The 21,878-nt window shown below is 49.9% G+C and overlaps 1 protein-coding gene across 6 annotated transcripts in view; it reads left to right on the top strand.

The window, feature by feature from the left end:
* The first annotated feature begins 304 nt into the window (after positions 1 to 304).
* PLD2 (phospholipase D2) overlaps positions 305 to 21,878 on the top strand; it is an 86,360-nt gene continuing 64,786 nt past the window's right edge. For 2 of the 6 annotated variants that reach the window (XM_073654510.1, XM_073654507.1), the window contains exon 1: positions 305 to 466. The gene's annotated coding sequence lies outside the window, so the exon portion shown is untranslated. Of the gene's footprint in view, positions 467 to 2,456; positions 2,482 to 12,574; positions 12,706 to 17,954; positions 18,106 to 21,878 lie in introns of those variants that run through there. The other 4 variants (XM_073654509.1, XM_073654511.1, XM_073654512.1 and 1 more) reach the window with 4 other exon arrangements.

Below are 21,878 nucleotides of genomic sequence, written 5' to 3'. Positions count from 1 at the left end.
AGGGAGTTGTCCTGGCTCCTGTCCTCCTCCTTGTGACTTGAACTGAGAGAAGCTGGGGGGCTGTGTACTTACAGGAGGCAGAAATGGGGGCTAAAGACTGGGGTCAGGTAGGGAGAGGTAGGAGCATGGGAGGGGGATGGATGACCGGGGGGCTGCCGGCTGATGGCGGGGTCGGTACTGAGTGCCTGGAGAATGTGCAGAGTGCACAGATAGTTGCGGTGAGGTCAGGACTGGGTGGAGTGATGCAATAGGATCCCTTGCGTTTTCTCTGGCAGTGCCCTCTGCTGCCCGGGAGCAGTAATGCCAGTCATCAGGAGGCGGCACACTGAGCCCTGGGTGGAGTTATGGCGGCACACTGAGCCCTGGGTGGAGTTATGGCGGCACACTGAGAGCTGGGAGAACTTATTCCGAAGATTGGGGGGAGTTTTGCTGTGAAGAAATCTGTAGCTGACTGCATGGAGTTAAGGTATGGCTGGCTCGTGGAGTCCTGCACTGGTACTGGGGTGTATAGGGCTGGCTCGTGGAGTCCTGCACTGGTACTGGGGTGTATAGGGCTGGCTCGTGGAGTCCTGCACTGGTACTGGGGTGTATAGGGCTGGCTCGTGGAGTCCTGCACTGGTACTGGGGTGTATAGGGCTGGCTCGTGGAGCCCTGCACTGGTACTGGGGTGTATAGGGCTGGCTCGTGGAGTCCTGCCCTGGTACTGGGGTGTATAGGGCTGGCTCGTGGAGTCCTGCACTGGTACTGGGGTGTATAGGGCTGGCTCGTGGAGTCCTGCCCTGGTACTGGGGTGTATAGGGCTGGCTCGTGGAGTCCTGCACTGGTACTGGGGTGTATAGGGCTGGCTCGTGGAGTCCTGCACTGGTACTGGGGTGTATAGGGCTGGCTCGTGGAGTCCTGCCCTGGTACTGGGGTGTATAGGGCTGGGTGGAGTCCTGCCCTGGTACTGGGGTGTATAGGGCTGGCTCGTGGAGTCCTGCACTGGTACTGGGGTGTATAGGGCTGGCTCGTGGAGTCCTGCACTGGTACTGGGGTGTATAGGGCTGGGTGGAGTTCTGCACTGGTACTGGGGTGTATAGGGCTGGCTCGTGGAGTCCTGCACTGGTACTGGGGTGTATAGGGCTGGGTGGAGTCCTGCCCTGGTACTGGGGTGTATAGGGCTGGCTCGTGGAGTCCTGCACTGGTACTGGGGTGTATAGGGCTGGCTCGTGGAGTCCTGCACTGGTACTGGGGTGTATAGGGCTGGGTGGAGTTCTGCACTGGTACTGGGGTGTATAGGGCTGGCTCGTGGAGTCCTGCACTGGTACTGGGGTGTATAGGGCTGGCTCGTGGAGTCCTGCCCTGGTACTGGGGTGTATAGGGCTGGGTGGAGTCCTGCCCTGGTACTGGGGTGTATAGGGCTGGCTCGTGGAGTCCTGCCCTGGTACTGGGGTGTATAGGGCTGGGTGGAGTTCTGCACTGGTACTGGGGTGTATAGGGCTGGCTCGTGGAGTCCTGCCCTGGTACTGGGGTGTATAGGGCTGGCTCGTGGAGTCCTGCCCTGGTACTGGGGTGTATAGGGCTGGCTCGTGGAGTCCTGCCCTGGTACTGGGGTGTATAGGGCTGGCTCGTGGAGTCCTGCCCTGGTACTGGGGTGTATAGGGCTGGCTCGTGGAGTCCTGCCCTGGTACTGGGGTGTATAGGGCTGGCTCGTGGAGTCCTGCCCTGGTACTGGGGTGTATAGGGCTGGCTCGTGGAGTCCTGCACTGGTACTGGGGTGTATAGGGCTGGCTCGTGGAGTCCTGCACTGGTACTGGGGTGTATAGGGCTGGCTCGTGGAGTCCTGCACTGGTACTGGGGTGTATAGGGCTGGCTCGTGGAGTCCTGCACTGGTACTGGGGTGTATAGGGCTGGCTCGTGGAGTCCTGCACTGGTACTGGGGTGTATAGGGCTGGCTCGTGGAGTCCTGCACTGGTACTGGGGTGTATAGGGCTGGCTCGTGGAGTCCTGCACTGGTACTGGGGTGTATAGGGCTGGCTCGTGGAGTCCTGCACTGGTACTGGGGTGTATAGGGCTGGCTCGTGGAGTCCTGCACTGGTACTGGGGTGTATAGGGCTGGCTCGTGGAGTCCTGCACTGGTACTGGGGTGTATAGGGCTGGCTCGTGGAGTCCTGCACTGGTACTGGGGTGTATAGGGCTGGCTCGTGGAGTCCTGCACTGGTACTGGGGTGTATAGGGCTGGCTCGTGGAGTCCTGCACTGGTACTGGGGTGTATAGGGCTGGCTCGTGGAGTCCTGCACTGGTACTGGGGTGTATAGGGCTGGCTCGTGGAGTCCTGCACTGGTACTGGGGTGTATAGTCACAGGTGGAGGTGTGCTCACTGCAGGAAGTGCAGGCGGCGGTCTCAGGTGCGCCTACAGGTTTATTATGTAACAGACTGTGCACATTGTGACCTCATGGTCTCTGCAGAGCAGTCTTATGTGAACAGGTGTCACATGAGAGGTAAGCTGTATACGATCTATGCACACTGGTGTATATAGTGTGTCAGTCAGCATGTGGAGGAGACCTCCTGCTGCGCGGGGTCTGGAGGAGACCTCCTGCTGCGCGGGGTCTGGAGGAGACCTCCTGCTGCGCGGGGTCTGGAGGAGACCTCCTTTCTGATGGCCAAAAGCAATATACCTTTATTTTTATGTTGAGTTTTTTAGTCAGTGCTACTAGATGTAATGTATATTATGTAAAATATCAGGCTGGTCAGTGAAGGCACAGTGAGCTGTCATAGGAGCATACAGAAGAATATGTAAGCAGAGCACCCGGTAGAGCGCCCCCCACAGGTCGCCCCGGAGAACGAGCATATCATTATCTCCAAACTGAAAGTAAAGATTAAACTAGGACCACAGGAAAGTGTATTTGTATATATAGAGTCATTACACACAGGGGGATCTATTTAACGTGGTTATTTCTGTTAATGTTGATGCTTATGGCTTACAGCCAATGAAAACACAAAAGTCATCATCTCAGCAAATTAAAATAATTAACAACGAACTCCTGTAAAGGCTTCCTAAGCGTTTAAAAAGGTCCCTTAGTCTGTTTCAGTAGGCTCCACAATCATGGGGAAGACTGCTGACTTGACAGATTGTCCAGAAGACAGTCACTGACACACTCCACAAGGTCCCAGAGTCTGGAGGAAGAGTGGAGAGGCCACAATCCAAGCTGCTGGAGGTCTAGTGTGAAGTCTCCACAATCAGTGATGGTTTGGGGGGCCATGTCATCTGCTGGTGTAGGTCCACTGTGTTTTATCAAGACCAAAGTCAGCGCAGCCGTCTACCAGGACATTTTACAGCACTTCATGCTTCCCTCTGCCAACAAGCTTTATGGAGATGGAAATGTCATTCTCCAGCAGGACTTGGCCCCTGTCCACACGGCCAAAAGTACCAATACCAGGTTTACACACAACAGTATCACTGTGCTTGATTGGCAGCAAACTCGCCTGACCTTAGCCCCATAGAGAATCTATTATAGAGAATCTATGGGGTCAAGAGGAAGATGAGAGACACCAGACCCAACAATGCAGACGAGCTGAAGGCTGCTATCAAAGCCACCTGGGCTTCCATAACCGCTCAGCAGCCACAGGCTGATCGCCTCCATGCCACAGGCTGATCGCCTCCATGCCACAGGCTGATCGCCTCCATGCCACAGGCTGATCGCCTCCATGCCACAGGCTGATCCCTCCATGCCACAGGCTGATCGCCGCCATGCCACAGGCTGATCGCCGCCATGCCACAGGCTGATCGCCTCCATGCCACAGGCTGATCGCCTCCATGCCACAGGCTGATCGCCTCCATGCCACAGGCTGATCGCCTCCATGCCACAGGCTGATCGCCTCCATGCCACAGGCTGATCCCTCCATGCCACATTGCCGCATTGATGCAGTAATTGATGCACAAGGAGCCGCGACCAAGTATTGAGGCATTTACTGAACAGACATTTCAGGTTTTAAAATCATTTTTCAAGCTGTTATAAAGTATTCTAATTTACTGAGATAATGACTTTTGTGTTGTCATTGGCTGTAAGCCATAATCATCAACATTAACAGAAATAAACACGTGAAATAGATCACTCTGTGTGTAATGACTCTATATAATAGATCCCTCTGCGTGTAATGACTCTATATAATAGATCCCTCTGTGTGTAATGACTCTATATAATAGATCCCTCTGTGTGTAATGACTCTATATAATAGATCCCTCTGCGTGTAATGACTCTATATAATAGATCCCTCTGTGTGTAATGACTCTATATAATAGATCCCTCTGTGTGTAATGACTCTATATAATAGATCCCTCTGTGTGTAATGACTATATAATAGATCCCTCTGTGTGTAATGACTCTATATAATAGATCCCTCTGTGTGTAATGACTCTATATAATAGATCCCTCTGTGTGTAATGACTCTATATAATAGATCCCTCTGTGTGTAATGACTCTATATAATAGATCCCTCTGCGTGTAATGACTCTATATAATAGATCCCTCTGTGTGCAATGACTCTATATAATAGATCCCTCTGTGTGTAATGACTCTATATAATAGATCCCTCTGTGTGTAATGACTATATAATAGATCCCTCTGCGTGTAATGACTCTATATAATAGATCACGCTGCGTGTAATGACTCTATATAATAGATCCCTCTGCGTGTAATGACTCTATATAATAGATCCCTCTGCGTGTAATGACTCTATATAATAGATCCCTCTGCGTGTAATGACTCTATATAATAGATCCCTCTGCGTGTAATGACTCTATATAATAGATCACTCTGCGTGTAATGACTCTATATAATAGATCCCTCTGTGTAATGACTCTATATAATAGATCCCTCTGCGTGTAATGACTCTATATAATAGATCCCTCTGTGTGTAATGACTCTATATAATAGATCCCTCTGTGTGTAATGACTCTATATAATAGATCCCTCTGTGTGTAATGACTCTATATAATAGATCCCTCTGTGTGTAATGACTCTATATAATAGATCCCTCTGTGTGTAATGACTCTATATAATAGATCCCTCTGTGTGTAATGACTATATAATAGATCCCTCTGCGTGTAATGACTCTATATAATAGATCCCTCTGCGTGTAATGACTCTATATAATAGATCCCTCTGCGTGTAATGACTCTATATAATAGATCCCTCTGCGTGTAATGACTCTATATAATAGATCCCTCTGCGTGTAATGACTCTATATAATAGATCACTCTGCGTGTAATGACTCTATATAATAGATCCCTCTGTGTAATGACTCTATATAATAGATCCCTCTGCGTGTAATGACTCTATATAATAGATCCCTCTGTGTGTAATGACTCTATATAATAGATCCCTCTGTGTGTAATGACTCTATATAATAGATCCCTCTGCGTGTAATGACTCTATATAATAGATCCCTCTGTGTGTAATGACTCTATATAATAGATCCCTCTGCGTGTAATGACTCTATATAATAGATCCCTCTGCGTGTAATGACTCTATATAATAGATCCCTCTGCGTGTAATGACTCTATATAATAGATCCCTCTGCGTGTAATGACTCTATATAATAGATCCCTCTGTGTGTAATGACTCTATATAATAGATCCCTCTGCGTGTAATGACTCTATATAATAGATCCCTCTGCGTGTAATGACTCTATATAATAGATCACTCTGCGTGTAATGACTCTATATAATAGATCACTCTGCGTGTAATGACTCTATATAATAGATCCCTCTGCGTGTAATGACTCTATATAATAGATCCCTCTGCGTGTAATGACTCTATATAATAGATCACTCTGCGTGTAATGACTCTATATATTAGATCCCTCTGCGTGTAATGACTCTATATAATAGATCCCTCTGCGTGTAATGACTATAGAATAGATCCCTCTGTGTGTAATGACTCTATATAATAGATCCCTCTGTGTGTAATGACTCTATATAATAGATCCCTCTGTGTGTAATGACTCTATATAATAGACCCCTCTGTGTGTAATGACTCTATATAATAGATCCCTCTGTGTGTAATGACTCTATATAATAGATCCCTCTGTGTGTAATGACTCTATATAATAGATCCCTCTGCGTGTAATGACTATAGAATAGATCCCTCTGTGTGTAATGACTCTATATAATAGATCCCTCTGTGTGTAATGACTCTATATAATAGATCCCTCTGCGTGTAATGACTATAGAATAGATCCCTCTGTGTGTAATGACTCTATATAATAGATCCCTCTGTGTGTAATGACTCTATATAATAGATCCCTCTGCGTGTAATGACTATAGAATAGATCCCTCTGTGTGTAATGACTCTATATAATAGATCCCTCTGTGTGTAATGACTCTATATAATAGATCCCTCTGCGTGTAATGACTATAGAATAGATCCCTCTGTGTGTAATGACTCTATATAATAGATCCCTCTGTGTGTAATGACTCTATATAATAGATCCCTCTGTGTGTAATGACTCTATATAATAGATCGCTCTGTGTGTAATGACTCTATATAATAGATCCCTCTGTGTGTAATGACTCTATATAATAGATCCCTCTGTGTGTAATGACTCTATATAATAGATCCCTCTGCGTGTAATGACTATAGAATAGATCCCTCTGTGTGTAATGACTCTATATAATAGATCCCTCTGTGTGTAATGACTCTATATAATAGATCCCTCTGCGTGTAATGACTATAGAATAGATCCCTCTGTGTGTAATGACTCTATATAATATAGGAGGTTCACTTTTTGTATTGAAGAACTGAAATAAATTAACTTTTTGATGATCTAGTTTAGTGAGAAGCACTCGTACATGTAGCAGTACTATTGTCAGCGCTGCTGCGGCACTATTACTATTACTACCACTTTCCCTATCAGTCACACAGGAGGCCTCCAGGCAGTGGCGCCATCTACAGACAATTCATTAATAATCCCGTCAGACACAATTTAGAAAAAAACTCCTTGTACAACACACAGGTGAGGAGAATGCGCTCCCGGCGGCCATGATGGCTCTGCTGTCCCATACAGCATGTATTAATGAAGCGTTGCAGCAGCTGAGTACGTGTCACCTGCTCCTCACATCTCCGCCGCACACCTTACCGATACAATATGCGCAGCGGCGTTATTAACCATCGCTTGTCATGGCATTTCTTACTGCAACACAATATGGAGCCCGGCTGTCTGAGGCTGATTAGTCTAGAACAAATGGAGAATATGCAATGGATTCCAGACACTCGTCAGCGGGGAGCCATGTTGGATATTTACATTGTGCTCCTAACACCTGCCGCCGTCGGCTCTTTCCCTGCCGCCGTCGGCTCTTTCCCTGCCGCCGTCGGCTCTTTCCCTGCCGCCGTCGGCTCTTTCCCTGCCGCCGTCGGCTCTTTCCCTGCCGCCGTCGGCTCTTTCCCTGCCGCCGTCGGCTCTTTCCCTGCCGCCGTCGGCTCTTTCCCTGCCGCCGTCGGCGCTGTGCCGAATGCTGCATGACACTTTCAGGTGAGTGCAGTCACCACCGCAATATGGCGTCACCTCACTGATCCGTGCAGGAGCGCTCTTCTCTTTTCTTTCACACTTTTTATCTCAGATTTCATAATTTTCTCTCTCAACTGCTCTCCGTTTTTACATCACATTTCCTCAGACTTCTGACAGGACTGTCCTCCATTTTCACCCCATGTTTTCTCGCATTTCTTTTGACAGGACTGTCGTTCATTTTTACCCTCACACTTATCCTCACTGGATCGTTCTCCATTTTCACCCTCACATTTCTCCTGACGGGACTGTTATCCATTTTTACCCTCGCACTATTTACAGGACTGTCGTCCATTTTTACCCTCTCCCTTCTCCTCACGGGACTGTCGTCCGTTTTTACCCTCGCCCTTCTCCTCACGGGACTGTCGTGCGTTTTTACCCTCGCCCTTCTCCTCACGGGACTGTCGTGCGTTTTTACCCTCGCCCTTCTCCTCACGGGACTGTCGTGCGTTTTTACCCTCGCCCTTCTCCTCATGGGACTGTCGTCCGTTTTTACTCTCGCCCTTCTCCTCACGGGACTGTCGTGCGTTTTTACCCTCGCCCTTCTCCTCACGGGACTGTCGTGCGTTTTTACCCTCGCCCTTCTCCTCACGGGACTGTCGTGCGTTTTTACCCTCGCCCTTCTCCTCGCGGGACTGTCGTGCGTTTTTACCCTCGCCCTTCTCCTCGCGGGACTGTCGTGCGTTTTTACCCTCGCCCTTCTCCTCGCGGGACTGTCGTGCGTTTTTACCCTCGCCCTTCTCCTCGCGGGACTGTCGTGCGTTTTTACCCTCGCCCTTCTCCTCGCGGGACTGTCGTGCGTTTTTACCCTCGCCCTTCTCCTCGCGGGACTGTCGTGCGTTTTTACCCTCGCCCTTCTCCTCGCGGGACTGTCGTGCGTTTTTACCCTCGCCCTTCTCCTCGCGGGACTGTCGTGCGTTTTTACCCTCGCCCTTCTCCTCGCGGGACTGTCGTGCGTTTTTACCCTCGCCCTTCTCCTCGCGGGACTGTCGTGCGTTTTTACCCTCGCCCTTCTCCTCGCGGGACTGTCGTGCGTTTTTACCCTCGCCCTTCTCCTCGCGGGACTGTCGTGCGTTTTTACCCTCGCCCTTCTCCTCGCGGGACTGTCGTGCGTTTTTACCCTCGCCCTTCTCCTCGCGGGACTGTCGTGCGTTTTTACCCTCGCCCTTCTCCTCGCGGGACTGTCGTGCGTTTTTACCCTCGCCCTTCTCCTCGCGGGACTGTCGTGCGTTTTTACCCTCGCCCTTCTCCTCGCGGGACTGGCCAGCCCCGCCCACACACCTGTCATTCAGCAGAATGAAGCATTGTGATTGGTCATACCTTCCTTATTTATACACGCAACCAACTCCGGGTCTTCACTTTGCTCCGAGGTTTCATTCGGTGTGAGGTGGCAACCGAGAGCTGATAGAAGTGCAGAAAAAAATGGGGACATCAGGGTCACCTGGGAATTCTGGGGACTCTGTCTGAGATTCCTCCTTTTTTCATTCAATCTCCAAGACATTCCAGGAAAGTTGACTAGTTTATTAAATACACAGGTAAAATATGGTTCGCTGGTGGAGAGATTTGTCGACTGCATGGCACACGACAACCCCAACCACTAAATCTATCAATAACTCCTTCCCGACACTGCCTTTTTTGGAGGGACTTGTGATTGTTTGATAACTTATATCGTACATTGCAATATCGCTTTACTAGTCTGGGTCCATCTTTGGCTCCTGGCTGCCTTGGCGACCTGGCGGGTCACTGTAATGGCTTAGAAAGGGGATAAATGAGCGCTGGAACTATTGCCCCGTGCAGTTGTACCATTAAAATTGGTGTGCGCCTTCTCAACCTTCTTCTCAATCGTACTCGCATCTGCAGAGGCCCTTTTTCCCAAGTGTTGGGAGTCCCAGTGGTTGGACTCTCTGAATTCCAGCGAAATAGGGTAATCTGATGGCGAAAAATTATGTACCATATTTTTGAGAGATTTTAAGTTACTCCTATTACTAACATATTGAACATCGGTAAAATGTGTAGATGGCAAACCTCGAATCACATGACCAGACAGCCATCTTGCACTTTGTGGGTGCTTGGGAGTGAAGAAATTTACTCTATTTTTAGGTGCCATCAGTATAAAACGTGGAAGTGAAATACATGGGTGTGCAAAGGCAGACCTCCTATATTTATTTTAGTGGGCTTATAATACACACAAAAAAGTTGTTCTTAGAGAATTTGACAATTATCAAAATTGTATTATCCTTTTTACGTCCGTTACAATTTCTATCAATTTTTTTAATGTTAAAACGGCGCAGTGTGAGATCTCGGAAACAGTTGCGGAAGTTCTAGTTATCTGCTTTCTGTACATATTATTAATCATTACGATTTTACGGTTTGCGTTAAGCAGTGCTACAGAAAGGGACGTAACTGATGCAACATGGCAATGTACCGGAAGTATACCGGCATATATGTTTAACATTTACCATGCAACGCAACATTTATATTAAAAAAAAAAATTCCTGAATTCTTGCGAAATCTTTGACCTAATTTTAAAGAAAACCTTCCCGGGCATTCTGACTCCACCGATAACACCGTAATGTTACACAGGATTGAAAAACGCACCGGAATCCAAGAAATGTAATGTTGCCGAGTCTGAATTTTACTGAGATGGTGCGCGCCATAATACTACCGTACTAGTGACGCGCCCCCTGGGACGTGTGGGGAACCCAGAACTGGGCCTTTTGTGGGATGCTGGGGGTTGTAGTCTCCGGTGACCCGGTCCGTGGCTCAGGGTGGTCAAACCAAATGGCAGTCTATTAGCTGAATGTCCGACTACGCCACCCGTGGATTGCGGTCAGAGTGAACCACCGCTGAGGCTGGTGTTGTGGGTGCAGCTGAGCGTAGTATAACTCCCCACGGGAGGAGTATAGCCTCAGGGCAGTAAATGGGGATGATAGTGGTGATGGTGCGCAGGAGCAGCAGTAACCACACGGAGTCTGTCATGCAAGTCAGGGTCTTTACTGTTGGTGGTATTAAAGGACCGGAATACAGGCTAACAATGGAGGCCTGGTCAGTCTGAGAGCAACTGGGAAATCCCGCTGGTCAAGGGGAGTTTGTAGGCCTACCGTGCTGACTTCACTGTTTCTTGGCTATCCTGCTGTAGTGTAGTGGTAGCCCACGTCTCTGAGTGTACCTTGTTGTTCTCACCCGTATGACTGGCGACTCAGGCCTTCCGTGCTTCTCACCCCTTCGGGGTAGTAGTGGTCCCTCTCGTGGTCCTTGGGCCAAAGGACTTGAAGTCCCCTGCGTGGTGGTTTTCTGCTGCTGGGCTTATAACCCTCACAGCCTCGGACTCCAGTGTCCTGTTTTACAAGTCTCTAGCTAGGGTGAGCTCTGCTAGCTCCCCTCCTGGCCTCGTGGTCCTCATTTGCCTACAGGGACTCCTCAGCCTGCTGCTGACCTGTCCCTATGCAACTTGTCTGGAACTTGTCTCTGGCTGGACTCTGACTGTTCTCTGCTAACCCCGCCCCAGATCCAGTTTATAAAGGGCAGATTTCTCCCCTCCCTGGACTGAGGCAGGAGGTGCTGCATGCTAATTGTCCCCAACCAGGGAACCTCCCACCTGCTCTCAGACATGACATTGCTGCCACTGTGGCAACCAGACCTCGGGGTGCCACACTAGCACGTATGTAAATGCGGTATAAATGTGTAAAAGAGAGACGCCTGCCTCGAAGAAGAGTAGTAGTAAACTCGCATCCTGAGGTTTACAAAGTTTCTTTTTCCGCATCCGACACAATCTCTGTGGTTTACGTGTCCAAGGAAACTGTGGTTGGAAGAAAGCAAAAGCAGGAAAGACCTGTGGACGAGCAGAAATGTTGCTGCAAAACCACAACTCCATGACCGCCATGACTTAAGGATCAGTGGAGATAGTTTTGAAATGGGGAACATCATCCCTTTCGAATTTACCTTGGCCCTCAAAATGCCAAAATAAAGAGGTTCTGCAGAGGCATCAGTTTATGTTGACTCTAAAGTTCTCTACGATGCACCAGGATGGCAGAAGAGAAGAAGAGGATGGATCTGGCCTCACACAAAGGATGAAATGTGGTAGCCTCCAACAGATGTCATCCGCAAGGTGGACCTACCAGTGCCTGCTAATAATAAAGGCATGTTTAGCTTTCATTATGTTACGGGTCCGGGTGGTGGAACCTCTGTGCCGAGGTGCAAGGAGGGACCCAGAGGGGCGTGACTAAGTATCAACCCGAACCGACCCTGGTCGGACTTCAGCAAACGACACCGTGACCAGGGAGGATCTGAGCTGAGGGACCAGGTGCTACTCTGGGGACGACCTTGTAAGAGAGCAGGTGGCTCCCATGGGTCAGATGGCTGGGATTGACCGGTATAACGGATGGACACGGCAAGCAGGCAGAAGTCTCTGGTAGCTGACAGGTGGTCACGGTATGTGACAGCAGAGCAGGTAGCAGTCTCTAGGTTTACCAGGCAGGTGGTCACAGCAAGTGACGGCAGAGCCTCCAGGCAGGCTGGCAGGAAACAGGCGGGCGCTCCCAGGTGAGTGGGCAGACAGACGAGGCAGGTAACAGGTGGGCGCTCCCAGGTGAGCGGGCTGACGGACACAGCAGGTAACAGGTGAGCGGGCTGACGGACTCTGCAGGTAACAGACGGATGCTCCCAGGTGAGCGGACAGACAGGGCAGGTAACAGGCGGGTGCTCCCAGGTGAGCGGACTGGCAGACAGGGCAGGTAACAGGTGAGCGCTCCAGGTGAGCAGGCTGGCAGGCTCGGCAGGTAACGGGCAGATAACAGGCTGGCAGGCAGGACGAGGAGTCAGGCTAGCAGCGGGACCTGAGGGCTGAAGCAGAGATCAGAAACTGTGCAATAACTTTGCTCGGGCACCTCCACTTTGGAGGAGGTGCCCTATATATGGGAAGACCCTCGGCTATTGGCCGGGTACTCCTTAGGACGGCGCGCGCGGCCCCTTTAAGAGGGGGGGAGCGCGCGCGCGCGCCCTAAGCAAAGTGCCTAGGGGACTGCGCGTGCAGACAGCAGGCTGAGAAGGAGAGCGGGGAGCGTGGTGAGAGGGACGGCGTCTCTGCCCTGCAGGAGGCAGAGACTCCGAAGCTACAGGGCTGCGCGCGCCGACAGCAGGCTGGGAAGGGGAGCGAGGAGGTGAGAGGGATGGCGTCTCTGCCTGAAAGAAGGCAGAGACACCGATGCTACACATTAATCCCACCATCTGGACATTGGATGGTCTTCACATATTCAGATACGTCGGAGGTTATGTTAACTGTGTGTACATTGCATCACTAAAATGTTCATCTCAAGTAAAACGTCCCAGTAATTAAGCGCAAAAATCAGGTACTGACACTGAGCGACTCCGGAAAGCTGAGTGTCGTTGCGCCACCACGGGATCTGCTGGGAGATTGCGGTGACGTAGGGAGCAGTGATGGGAAGGCTTGATGGTACGATGGAAAAGTTGACCGTGACTGGGAAGCTAGAGATGCCAACCGCTGTGCCTAAAACATAAGGTACGTGGCAATCATCAAAGTGTGTAAAGTGATTTTTTGCGCTTAATACTGGGACGCTTTGCTTGAGATAAACATGTTAGTGATGCAATGTGCGTCACTAACAAGTGTAATGCAGCGGCTTGCGGCATTACTGTAATGGTCCAGGGTGTGTTTTGGCTGACCATGTACCTCCCCCTCAGGTGACTGGTCACATGACTGTGACATAGCACAGGTCCTGCACGCACAGAATGTCTGTCTGATCACATGACTGTGACATCAGCACAGGTCCTGTGTGTGTGTACTACAGGATATATAAACCCTGGTAGTCTGGAGACAGTGTGTGTAAGGCGTGAGGCCTGTTCCTGTGTGGGACACCGCTAGAGTGTGAGGCCTAGTGAGGCCTATTGAAGCCTGAAAGGCGGAGGCTGGATCCTTATGTGTAAGCGATACCAGTAGCCTTTGAAGGAACGAGGGCTGGAGACCCCCATCTGGGAAGCCGTAAAGCCACAGTGGTGGCAGAACAAAACTGACTGAAGCAGCTAAAACCCGGCAAAGGTAAAACACTGCTTGATGTGGACATTTCTATAAGTGACTTTGCTGGGGGCTGTAACTGGAGCCAAGTGGGCCTGTCTGCCACTGGAAAGGCTCCTGGACAATTATATGTGATATGTCGGCGAGCCACTGAGTTGGACTCGGTTATAGCAGTTATGATGTATAATAAACTGCTGGAGTGTGAAAACTGGAAAACGTGGCACGTGTGCTTTAATTGACCCGGTGCAGCGAGTGTCCCCCAATATGATGACGAGCGCTGCTGCCTTACACAAGACACTGGGGCCTTCAATAGCCATAAAGGACTTGACTGGAGAACTGATCTCCTGCCACATAAACCTTAACCCTATGTCACCTGTATATAGCGAAGGATTTGTGTCATCTACTGCATGCAAACAAGATATTCAGCCTTCTGGCATTGAAAGTGTCATGCAAATGCGTTACGCGGGAATTCACCACGGTCAGTAATTAGGAAGTTCTCCATACTGTGGATCAGTTATGACTCTTAAACCTGACTGTCCGGGATTTGGCGGCCTAATTGTTTCTGAGCGTGCCCACCACATCCAGATAGTCCTCATTTTGGACGTGTCAAATGAATCGGGGGTCATGTGTGACGACCTTTTAGCGAGGTCTGCAGATGGGTCAGCGTGCGCTCTCTGGGCTTGGGATCTATTTGTAGGATGACTTCCTCTAGGTGTAGAGCGCCCCCCGCTGTTATCAGCCAGTATTACTGATAGCTTATCTCCTCACTCATTATAAGACTATTACTTATCAGTGTACAGCGCCATTATCAGTGATCTGTGTTTATAGAGTAGTAATAATACCTAGATGGACACCTACAACCCCAGCTCATGCTTCACCTTTCCTCTAGCCGGTGGATATAACCGGTTGACCAACCCAGATTCCTGGTGATGTAGTTATCCCTCTGGCACCCAGACTGCTTGACTTTCACCCACATTATATTCACATCGGTAATTACATGGTTTTCTCCTGTACAACTAAGGGACTACGATGTATCGTCCCCACCAGGATCTACCACCACTGTCACACCACACATGGAGGACAAACCAGGAATGGGGGCTATTGCTTTATAAAGGTCACGGTGTAGTAGTGTATATACCGGATCTGGGCTGTGTGTATATACAGGTCACGGTGTAGTAGTGTATATACCGGATCTGGGCTGTGTGTATATACAGGTCACGGTGTAGTAGTGTATATACCGGATCTGGGCTGTGTGTATATACAGGTCACGGTGTAGTAGTGTATATACCGGATCTGGGCTGTGTGTATATACAGGTCACGGTGTAGTAGCGTATATACTGGATCTGGGCTGTGTGTATATACAGGTCACGGTGTAGTAGCGTATATACTGGATCTGGGCTGTGTGTATATACAGGTCACGGTGTAGTAGCGTATATACTGGATCTGGGCTGTGTGTATATACAGGTCACAGTGTAGTAGCGTATATACCGGTTCTGGGCTGTGTGTATATACAGGTCGCGGTGTAGTAGTGTATATACCGGATCTGGGCTGTGTGTATATACAGGTCACGGTGTAGTAGTGTGTATATACCGGATCTGGGCTGTGTGTATATACAGGTCACGGTGTAGTAGTGTATATACCGGATCTGGGCTGTGTGTATATACAGGTCACGGTGTAGTAGTGTATATACAGGATCTGGGCTGTGTGTATATACAGGTCACGGTGTAGTAGCGTATATACCGGATCTGGGCTGTGTGTATATACAGGTCACGGTGTAGTAGTGTATATACTGGATCTGGGCTGTGTGTATATACAGGTCACGGTGTAGTAGTGTATATACAGGATCTGGGCTGTGTGTATATACAGGTCACGGTGTAGTAGTGTATATACTGGATCTGGGCTGTGTGTATATACAGGTCACGGTGTAGTAGTGTATATACTGGATCTGGGCTGTGTGTATATACAGGTCACGGTGTAGTAGTGTATATACAGGATCTGGGCTGTGTGTATATACAGGTCACGGTGTAGTAGTGTATATACTGGATCTGGGCTGTGTGTATATACAGGTCACGGTGTAGTAGTGTATATACAGGATCTGGGCTGTGTGTATATACAGGTCACGGTGTAGTAGTGTATATACTGGATCTGGGCTGTGTGTATATACAGGTCACGGTGTAGTAGTGTATATACCGGATCTGGGCTGTGTGTATATACAGGTCACGGTGTAGTAGTGTATATACTGGATCTGGGCTGTGTGTATATACAGGTCACAGTGTAGTAGCGTATATACTGTATCTGGGCTGTGTGTATATACAGGTCACAGTGTAGTAGCGTATATACTGTATCTGGGCTGTGTGTATATACAGGTCACAGTGTAGTAGCGTATATACCGGATCTGGACTGTGAGTGTTTATATACAGGTCACAATAGAGCAGTGTATATATGGTGTAGTATACGGTATGTACAGGTTGCAATGCGGGTGTGTGTATATACAGTGTGTACAGGGTGTGGTGCAGCAGTATATATATACAGTATGTACAGGTCGCATTGCGAGTGTGTGTATATACAGTGTGTAGAGGTCGCAGTGCAGCAGTGTATATATAATATGGTATGTACAGGTCGCGGTGCAGAAGTTTGTATATAGTGTGTATGGATTGCAGTGTAGCAGTGTGTACAGTTTGTGATGTACCAGTGTACTGTATGTATGGTGTGTACAGGTCATGGTATAGCAGTGTATATAGTGGGGAAAATAAGTATTTGATACACTGCCGATTTTGCAAGAGGTTTATAATTTTTATCGGAGGTCACTTCACCTGTGAGACAGAATCTAAAAAAAATCCAGAAAATCACATTGTATGATTCTTACATGATTAATTTGCATTTTATTGCATTAAATAAGTATTTGATCACCGACCAACGAACAAGAATTCTGGCTCTCACAGACCTGTTAGTGTTTCTTTAAGAAGCCCTCCTATTCTGCACTCATTACCTGTATTAACTGCCCCTGTTTGAACTCGTTACCTGTATAAAAGACACCTGTCCACACACTGAATCAATCACACTCCAACCTATCCACCATGGCCAAGACCAAAGAGCTGTCTAAGGACACCAGGGACAAAATTATAGACCTGCACAAGGCTGGGATGGGCTACAGGACCATAAGCTAGCAGCTCGTTGAGAAGGCACAACTATTAGAAAATGGAAGAAACACAAGATGACTGTCAATATTCTTCTGTTTGGTGCTCCATGCAGGATCTCGCCTCGTGGGGTAAGGATGATACTGAGAAATGTCAGGAATCAGCCCAGAACTACACGGGAGGACCTGGTCAATGACCTGAAGAGAGCTGGGACCACAGACTCAAACATTACCGTTAGTAATACACTACGCCGTCATGGATTTAAATCCTGCAGGGCACACAAGGTTCCCCTGTTCACGCCAGCACATGGTCACTCGTGAACGTCAAACAGGCCTGGACATCTGGATGATACAGAGGAGGCATGTGAGAAGGTCATGTGGTCAGATGAGACCAAAATACAATTTTTTGGTATCAACTCCACTCGCCATGTTTGGAGGAAGAAGGATGAAAACAACCCCAAGAACATTACTCCAACCGTCAAGCATGGTGGGGGGTTAATATCATACTTTGGGGGTGCTTTTCTGCAAAGCGGACTGGGCAACTACACTGTATTGAAGGGAGGATGGATTGGGTCATGTATAGTGAGATTTTGGCCCACAGCCTCCTTCCCTCAGTAAGAGCAAGGAAGATGGTTCGTCGCTGGGTCTTCCAGCAAGACAATGACCCAAAACACACAGCCAGGGCAGCTAAGGAGTGGCTCCGTAAGAAGCATTTCTGGGTCCTGGAGTGGCCTAGCCAGTCTCCTGACCTGAGCCCAATAGAAAATCTTTGGAGGGAGCTGTAACTCAATGTTGTCCAGCGACAGCCCCGAAACCTGAGAGATCTGGAGAAGATCTGTATGGAGGAGGGGGCCACAATCCCTGCTGCAGAGTGTGCAAACCTGGTCAAGAACTAGAGGAAACGTCTGACCTCTGTAATTGTAACAAAGGTTTCTGGGCCAAATATTAACTTCTGTTTTTCTATTGTATCAAATACTTATTTCATGCAATAAAATGCAAATTAATTATGTAAGAATCATACAATGTGATTTTCTGGATTGTATTTTTAGATTCTGTCTCTCACAGGTAAAGTGACCTCCGATAAAAATTACAGATCTCTCCATTCTCTGTAGGTGGGAAAGTGTGCAAAATCAGCAGTGGATCAAATACTTCTTTCCCCAACTGTATACGGTGTGTACAGGTCCTGGTGCAGTGTGGATTGTAGTTGGGGGTTTCTGTACTTCCAGCTCTTCCTCCTCACCCTCTCTGGGCGTTGCTGGATTGCTGGCAGGGATGTGACAGGGAGGGGCGCTGTGTGGCTGACAGGACGGTGGCGGTGTGCAGGACGGGGGCGGTGTGCAGGACGGTGGCGGTGTGCAGGACGGGGGTGCACTGAGATGAAGATCTGCAGCTGAGGTGACTTTAGTTCAGGGCTGCTGTAGCTGTGCCCTGTGTGAGTGGTGCTGCCCCTGATGGGTGTAGTAGTGTCTGCGGGGAAGGCTGTGCTGACTGTATGAAGTGTGATCCATACTGCAGTGCAGAGAGGACAGAGTGCAGCTCTCCGCAGACTGCGCAGGAACAGCAGAGATGTGTGTGCTGAGCAGCAGAGACCTGCACAGAGGGGTTTTTTTGTAGTGGATGGAACGTTTCAATGATCTGTGCAGAAATAGAGTTAGATATATTGTTGATGACATTACGCCTGTAGAGAGTATAATAATGGCCGATGTAGTGTCATCAATATGGGTAGTGCAGGAGTAGCAGAGCTGGGTATGACGATTAGCGGTGCAATACGGGTGATGGGAGCGGAGTAGTAGAGCTGGGTATGCGGGTGTTCGGAGTGGCAGAGCTGGGTATGGTGGTGTTCGGAGTGGCAGAGCTGGGTATGCGGGTGATCGGAGTGGCAGAGCTGGGTATGCGGGTGAGCGGATCGGAGTGGCAGAGCTGGGTATGCGGGTGAGCGGATCGGAGTGGCAGAGCTGGGTATGCGGGTGAGCGGATCGGAGTGGCAGAGCTGGGTATGCGGGTGAGCGGAGTGGCAGAGCTGGGTATGACGGTTAGATGTGTAGTGTGGGTGATGGGAGCAGAGTAGCAGAGCTGGGTATTATGTTAGCGGTGTAATGTGGGTGATGGGAGCAGAGTAGCAGAGCTGGGTATGAGGGGGAGCGGAGTGGCAGAGCTGGGTATGAAGGTTAGAGGTGTAGTGTGGGTGATGGGAGCAGAGTAGCGGAGCTGGGTATGGCGGTGTTCGGAGTGGCAGAGCTGGATATGGCGGTGTTCGGAGCGGCAGAGCTGGGTATGGCGGTGAGCGGAGTGGCAGAGCTGGGTGAGCGGAGTGGCAGAGCTGGGTATGACGGTTAGAGGTGTAGTGTGGGTGATGGGAGCAGAGTAGCAGAGCTGGGTATTATGTTAGCGGTGTAATGTGGGTTATGGGAGCAGAGTAGCAGAGCTGGGTATGCGGGTGAGCCGAGTGGCAGAGCTGGGTATGAGGGGGAGCGGAGTGGCAGAGCTGGATATGACGGTTAGATGTGTAGTGTGGGTGATGGGAGCAGAGTAGCAGAGCTGGGTATTATGTTAGCGGTGTAATGTGGGTGATGGGAGCAGAGTAGCAGAGCTGGGTATGAGGGGGAGCGGAGTGGCAGAGCTGGGTATGAAGGTTAGAGGTGTAGTGTGGGTGATGGGAGCAGAGTAGCGGAGCTGGGTATGGCGGTGTTCGGAGTGGCAGAGCTGGATATGGCGGTGTTCGAAGCGGCAGAGCTGGGTATGGCGGTGAGCGGAGTGGCAGAGCTGGGTATGACGGTTAGAGGTGTAGTGTGGGTGATGGGAGCAGAGTAGCAGAGCTGGGTATGGCGGTGTTCGGAGCGGCAGAGCTGGGTATGGCGGTGTTCGGAGCGGCAGAGCTGGGTATGGCGGTGAGCGGAGTGGCAGAGCTGGGTGAGCGGAGTGGCAGAGCTGGGTATGACGGTTAGATGTGTAGTGTGGGTGATGGGAGCAGAGTAGCAGAGCTCGGTATTATGTTAGCGGTGTAATGTGGGTGATGGGAGCAGAGTAGCAGAGCTGGGTATGAGGGGGAGCGGAGTGGCAGAGCTGCGTATGGCGGTGTTCTGAGCGGCGGAGCTGGGTATGGCGGCGTTCGGAGCGGCAGAGCTGGGTATGGCGGTGAGCGGAGTAGTGTGGGTGATGGGAGCAGAGTAGCAGAGCTCGGTATTATGTTAGCGGTGTAATGTGGGTGATGGGAGCAGAGTAGCAGAGCTGAGTATGAGGGGGAGCGGAGTGGCACAGCTGCGTATGGCGGTGTTCTGAGCGGCGGAGCTGGGTATGGCGGTGAGCGGAGCGGCAGAGCTGAGTATGGCGGCGTTCTGAGCGGCGGAGCTGGGTATGGCGGCGTTCGGAGCGGCGGAGCTGGGTATGGCGGCGTTCGGAGCGGCAGAGCTGGGTATGGCGGTGAGTGGAGTAGTGTGGGTGATGGGAGCAGAGTAGCAGAGCTCGGTATTATGTTAGCGGTGTAATGTGGGTGATGGGAGCAGCGTAGCAGAGCTGAGTATGAGGGGGAGCGGAGTGGCACAGCTGCGTATGGCGGTGTTCTGAGCGGCGGAGCTGGGTATGGCGGTGAGCGGAGCGGCAGAGCTGAGTATGGCGGCGTTCGGAGCGGCGGAGGTGGGTATGGCGGCGTTCGGAGCGGCAGAGCTGGGTATGGCGGTGAGCGGAGTAGTGTGGGTGATGGGAGCAGAGTAGCAGAGCTGAGTATGAGGGGGAGCGGAGTGGCACAGCTGCGTATGGCGGTGTTCTGAGCGGCGGAGCTGGGTATGGCGGTGAGCGGAGCGGCAGAGCTGCGTATGGCGGTGTTCTGAGCGGCAGAGCTGCGTATGGCGGTGTTCGGAGCGGCGGAGCTGCGTATGGCGGTGTTCTGAGCGGCAGAGCTGAGTATGGCGGCGTTCTGAGCGGCAGAGCTGAGTATGGCGGCGTTCTGAGCGGCAGAGCTGGGTATGGCGGCGTTCGGAGCGGCGGAGCTGGGTATGGCGGTGAGCGGAGTAGTGTGGGTGATGAGTGAAACATTTATCTACATGAGGTGAGATTGAGGGTTTATTTGTTTGTGTGGCAGGAATGAAGCAGAGCCGGTGTGTAGTACCGCCATGTGCTCTTCTGTATACATCATACACAGAGCCGCAGCTCACCTACCGCACCTCCACCTCCCCCCCAGCCTCCATTATTCATGCAGTGCACCGCACCTCTCTGCTTAACCCCTTACTGCCTGAGTCACCTTGCACTGTCACAGCAAAAAAATACACGCACTCACTCATGTTGAAAGGATTGTTCAGACTGTAATCATTGTTCTGTATCTGGAAACATGAAACTGGTCCATCTACATGTATATACTGTATGCCCCAGTATACTGTGTGTGTGCGTGTATATATAATATATGATGTTGTGTATAAATGAGGGATGATGCGGTTTCATTATGTGACTTGTATCCTGCGTTTTTTACCAGTTTTCCCCTCTACAGCCTGTACCTCTAATTATCAGTTATTTCTGAGCTAGTGGGTAGAGATTAGCTTCTATAATGTTTCCCACACAGACATGAGTGACTCCTGCTCTCCTGTCTCCGGTGTAGCATGGCTGGCATTATACAGCCGTACTGAGCAGTGTAGCAGTGAATCCAGCTCTGGAGTGGGATGAAACACTAGAAACCATCAGCAACATGGAGTACTGAACCCTGTAGCTGTGAATCCATCCAGCTCTGGGGTGAGATAAAACACTAACTAGAAATCTACTGTCCCATTTTTCTACCACTCTTCCCCCACCCAAGTTATCTTGCAATCTGCCTTGGATTTTAGCAGCTTTTCCCACATTGAATGATGACTTCAGGAGGCAGAAGGAGAGGAAGAAGTGGGGAAAAGGGGGGAAGAAGCAGATTTCTCTGATAAGATACCTTACCCAGTTTATTAGAGTCACTTTTACTATGGATTTAAGCCAAGTTTCTTTGAATAATTACAATGACTATTAAAAAAAAAAAGAAGGAAAAAATACCATTCAATTTCCCCTGAATCCTGTGAATCATCCGCTGCTATTTCCTGTTTCTCAGTATATAATTATTTTGTTGCTTCTTATTCTCCAAGGTGTTTTCTAGTCTGAGTTACATGTATATATGGTGGTGTAGTCTATGCGGGAGGCCGCTTATGCTCATGCTCGTG

The sequence above is a fragment of the Phyllobates terribilis genome, unplaced genomic scaffold, assembly GCF_046119375.1.
Source record: "Phyllobates terribilis strain yellow unplaced genomic scaffold, ASM4611937v1 Scaffold_11__3_contigs__length_659146591, whole genome shotgun sequence".
In the NCBI taxonomy this organism is placed as follows: Eukaryota; Metazoa; Chordata; class Amphibia; order Anura; family Dendrobatidae; genus Phyllobates; species Phyllobates terribilis.
This window is presented reverse-complemented; position numbering and strand designations above follow the sequence as displayed.